Source organism: Schistocerca serialis, unplaced genomic scaffold (assembly GCF_023864345.2).
Source record: "Schistocerca serialis cubense isolate TAMUIC-IGC-003099 unplaced genomic scaffold, iqSchSeri2.2 HiC_scaffold_1196, whole genome shotgun sequence".
NCBI lineage: Eukaryota > Metazoa > Arthropoda > Insecta > Orthoptera > Acrididae > Schistocerca > Schistocerca serialis.
The window spans coordinates 210,001-215,000 of NW_026047399.1; the positions used below are offsets into that span (position 1 = coordinate 210,001).

The 5,000-nt window shown below is 62.5% G+C and overlaps 1 pseudogene; it reads left to right on the top strand.

Annotated features, from left to right (window-relative positions):
• The window catches only part of LOC126435142 (large subunit ribosomal RNA), a 7,901-nt pseudogene that overhangs the window by 805 nt on the left and 2,096 nt on the right, over positions 1-5,000 (top strand).

Genomic DNA, 5,000 nt, shown 5'->3' on the forward strand with positions numbered 1-5,000 from the left:
CGGATGACGGACCTACCTGGCCCGGCCCCGGACCCGCGCCGCTGTTGGCTCGGGATGCTCTCGGGCGGAATAATCGCTCCCGTCAGCGGCGCTTCAGCTTTGGACAATTTCACGACCCGTCTTGAAACACGGACCAAGGAGTCTAACATGTGCGCGAGTCATTGGGCTGTACGAAACCTAAAGGCGTAATGAAAGTGAAGGTCTCGCCTTGCGCGGGCCGAGGGAGGATGGGGCTTCCCCGCCCTTCACGGGGCGGCGGCCTCCGCACTCCCGGGGCGTCTCGTCCTCATTGCGAGGTGAGGCGCACCTAGAGCGTACACGTTGGGACCCGAAAGATGGTGAACTATGCCTGGCCAGGACGAAGTCAGGGGAAACCCTGATGGAGGTCCGTAGCGATTCTGACGTGCAAATCGATCGTCGGAGCTGGGTATAGGGGCGAAAGACTAATCGAACCATCTAGTAGCTGGTTCCCTCCGAAGTTTCCCTCAGGATAGCTGGTGCTCGTACGAGTCTCATCCGGTAAAGCGAATGATTAGAGGCCTTGGGGCCGAAACGACCTCAACGTATTCTCAAACTTTAAATGGGTGAGATCTCCGGCTTGCTTGATATGCTGAAGCCGCGAGCAAACGACTCGGATCGGAGTGCCAAGTGGGCCACTTTTGGTAAGCAGAACTGGCGCTGTGGGATGAACCAAACGCCGAGTTAAGGCGCCCGAATCGACGCTCATGGGAAACCATGAAAGGCGTTGGTTGCTTAAGACAGCAGGACGGTGGCCATGGAAGTCGGAATCCGCTAAGGAGTGTGTAACAACTCACCTGCCGAAGCAACTAGCCCTGAAAATGGATGGCGCTGAAGCGTCGTGCCTATACTCGGCCGTCAGTCTGGCAGTCATGGCCGGTCCTTGCGGCCGGCCGCGAAGCCCTGACGAGTAGGAGGGTCGCGGCGGTGGGCGCAGAAGGGTCTGGGCGTGAGCCTGCCTGGAGCCGCCGTCGGTGCAGATCTTGGTGGTAGTAGCAAATACTCCAGCGAGGCCCTGGAGGGCTGACGCGGAGAAGGGTTTCGTGTGAACAGCCGTTGCACACGAGTCAGTCGATCCTAAGCCCTAGGAGAAATCCGATGTTGATGGGGGCCGTCATAGCATGATGCACTTTGTGCTGGCCCCCGTTGGGCGAAAGGGAATCCGGTTCCTATTCCGGAACCCGGCAGCGGAACCGATACAAGTCGGGCCCCTCTTTTAGAGATGCTCGTCGGGGTAACCCAAAAGGACCCGGAGACGCCGTCGGGAGATCGGGGAAGAGTTTTCTTTTCTGCATGAGCGTTCGAGTTCCCTGGAATCCTCTAGCAGGGAGATAGGGTTTGGAACGCGAAGAGCACCGCAGTTGCGGCGGTGTCCCGATCTTCCCCTCGGACCTTGAAAATCCGGGAGAGGGCCACGTGGAGGTGTCGCGCCGGTTCGTACCCATATCCGCAGCAGGTCTCCAAGGTGAAGAGCCTCTAGTCGATAGAATAATGTAGGTAAGGGAAGTCGGCAAATTGGATCCGTAACTTCGGGATAAGGATTGGCTCTGAGGATCGGGGCGTGTCGGGCTTGGTCGGGAAGTGGGTCAGCGCTAACGTGCCGGGCCTGGGCGAGGTGAGTGCCGTAGGGGTGCCGGTAAGTGCGGGCGTTTAGCGCGGGCGTGGTCTGCTCTCGCCGTTGGTTGGCCTCGTGCTGGCCGGCGGTGCAGGATGCGCGCGCCTGCGCGGCGTTCGCGCCCCGGTGCTTCAACCTGCGTGCAGGATCCGAGCTCGGTCCTGTGCCTTGGCCTCCCACGGATCTTCCTTGCTGCGAGGCCGCGTCCGCCTTAGCGTGCTCCTCCGGGGGCGCGCGGGTGCGCGGATTCTCTTCGGCCGCCATTCAACGATCAACTCAGAACTGGCACGGACTGGGGGAATCCGACTGTCTAATTAAAACAAAGCATTGCGATGGCCCTAGCGGGTGTTGACGCAATGTGATTTCTGCCCAGTGCTCTGAATGTCAACGTGAAGAAATTCAAGCAAGCGCGGGTAAACGGCGGGAGTAACTATGACTCTGATGTAGTCGTGCTGCTGCCGCGAGGTGCCTTCCTTGGGTTATAGTTACAGGGAGAGTGATGCGCAATACATGGGCCTAGCCCTCTTAGCCTCTCCTCTCCTGCGGTCTTCTCCCCTTCTCGTGGGCCCGCTGATTTTCGCAGAGTGGAAGACCGCACCAGGGGCTTGGGGGGGTTACCAGCCCCCCCTCGCATTATCCCTTTATAGTTGGGGGCAGCCGACAAGAAACAAGAGATGGTGGCCCTTCCGCTGAAGGTGCCACCCCAGCTACCCCAGCACCTATCCGGCCAACCGGCCGTAACGAAAATGCGATAGTTTGTGTAGCTCCCTTTGCTTGCAGTGAGTGCCACCGCACTTTTACCACGAAGAACGGTCTCGGGGTCCATCGCCGCCGCCAACACCCTGCGGCCGCCAACGCTGAGATCGTGACGGAGAGGCATCGCGCGAGGTGGACGGAGGAAGAAGTCCTGTCGCTCGCCAAGGCAGAGGCCGAACTGTTCCTTGAGAGGGACGCCCGGTTCTTCTTTGTAAATCAAGAACTTACCAGGATGTTCCCCGACCGAACGCTTGAGGCAATCAAGTGCCGACGGCGGCAAGCTGCCCACAAACAGCTTGTCCGCCAATTCATGGAGGCACTTGAGATCGGTCGGGGTGAAGAGCCGGCGTCCCGCCGTGGAGCAGCGAGCCCGCTGCCTGACGCGGGCGAGGCCGCTGCGCCGCCCGTCGACGCAGCCGAGGACTTCGCGGCCGACACCACCGGGCCGCCGCCGGAGGGGCCGACTGACGCCGCCATCTGGGAGCATCTGGCGGGGCTACCTGCTTCCGCCCAGCGTTTCTCTGCCCTGGATCGAGTCATTGGTCTGGGGCGGGGCACGCCGCCCGATGTCATCCTGGGCATGCTCCCGGATGCCCTTGCGTCGGTCGGGTCCAGGGGGGAGAGGTCGATCACCAGGACACAGCGGCCGCGCCAACCATCCAAGCGGCCGCCTGCCGCCCCGCCGCTGCAGAAGCGCAAGCGGCGCCGCTGGGAATACGCGCGGACACAGGACGCCTTCCGTAGGTCGCGTGCGCGTTGCGTGCGCGGCTTGCTGGACGGCACCCTGCTGCAGCCGCCACCCGACATCCCCGGTCTGCTGGACTTCTGGGCGGACCTCTTCACGAAGAAGCCGATCTCCACCGCCGGCTTCATCCGTGACCGCCTTCTCCCGCACTCGGAGCCTGTCGCTCCTGAGTGCCTATGGGGGCCGGTCACACGTGAGGAGGTCGCTGCTGCCTTGCCGCCCAGGGGATCGGCAGCCGGGCCGGACGGCCTGACTCCAGCGGAGCTGCGGCGCCTGCCGCATGAAGTCCTGGTGAAACTCTTGAACCTCTTCCTCCTGGCCCGCGCCCTCCCCGAGCGTCTGCTTCGCGCCCGGACGTCACTTCTCCCCAAAACGGCTGCACCAACATCCCCCGCTGACTTTCGCCCCATTACGGTCTGCTCGGTGTTGGCGCGGACCTTTCACAAGGTTCTCGCGTCACGCCTGATGCGTGCATGTGCTGTGGACGAACGTCAGCGGGCATTCATCCCCCGGGATGGGATGTTGGAAAACACCTTCATCTTGGACACTGCTCTCACCGACGCAGTCCGCTCCTGTCGCTCTGTTTTTGTGGCATCGATCGACGTCTCTAAAGCGTTCGATTCGGTGGACCATGCCGCCCTCCGCCCCGTGCTGAGGGCTCATGGTCTGCCGGATTGCTTTATTGAGTACGTCGAAAGGTGTTACGAGGGTAGCACGACGGTGATAGCGGGCGGCGCCGACGTGGGCGTGCCCCTGCAGCCGGCTAGGGGTGTGCGTCAGGGTGACCCCCTCTCCCCCCTCCTTTTCAATTTTGCGGTGGACTATGTTTTGAGTCAACTTCCCTCCCACATCGGAGCTCGGATCCTTGGTCGCAGAGTTAACGCTGCGGCCTTCGCAGATGACGTCCTGCTTTTTGCATCGACCGCGAGGGGATTGCAGTCCCTCATCGACGCAGCCGTCGCAGCCCTCGCCCATCTGGGGCTGCAGATCAACGCCCGGAAGTGTTTCACCCTCGCCTTAGTCGCGTCTGGGCGCGACAAGAAGGTGAAGGTCGACGCCGACGTTACCTTCAAAGCGGGCAACGCCACCGTGCCCGCCCTACGTGTGGGTGAAACCTTCCGGTACCTGGGACTGCAATTCTCCACCGCTGGTCGCTGCGTTTTCAACCCACGACGCCACCTGGTGGAGCAGCTGGACGTCATCTCCCGAGCTCCGCTCAAGCCGCAACAGCGCCTCCACGCCCTCACCACCGTACTTCTGCCTGGCCTGTACCATGGGCTGGCCCTCAGCCGCACCCGAGTGGGTGCGTTGAAAGCGGCAGATGTGACCATCCGTGCCGCCGTCAGGAGATGGTTCCGCCTTCCGGCGGACACTCCCCTGGGCTACTTCCACGCTCCTGTAGCCCAGGGAGGCCTCGGCATCCCATCATGCCGATGGATGGGGCCAACACTTCGCCGGTCCCGTCTCCTGGCGCTGAAGAGGATTGGGCCAGCCGCCGACGGTGCAGGCCGGGACGAGGTGCAGCGTGAGATTGAGGCGCTGGAGCGGCATCTTATGTGGGAGGGCCACCTCCTCAAATCGTCGACGCATGTTGGAGAGATGTGGGCCGCGCGCCTGCACGTTGCCTTTGACGGTGCGGCGCTGTCATCTTCCGCCGCCGTCAAGGGGCAACACCAGTGGGTCGCTGACACCAGTCGCCTGCTATCTGGGCGTAACTTCATCGACGCTCTCCGCGCCCGCATCAACGCCTTCCCCACGAAGGCACGGCGCAGTCGCGGGCGGGAGGCGGACACCAGATGCCGCGCGGGCTGCCAGGCCGTAGAGACCGCCAACCACGTGTTACAGGCTTGCTTCAGGACGCACGGG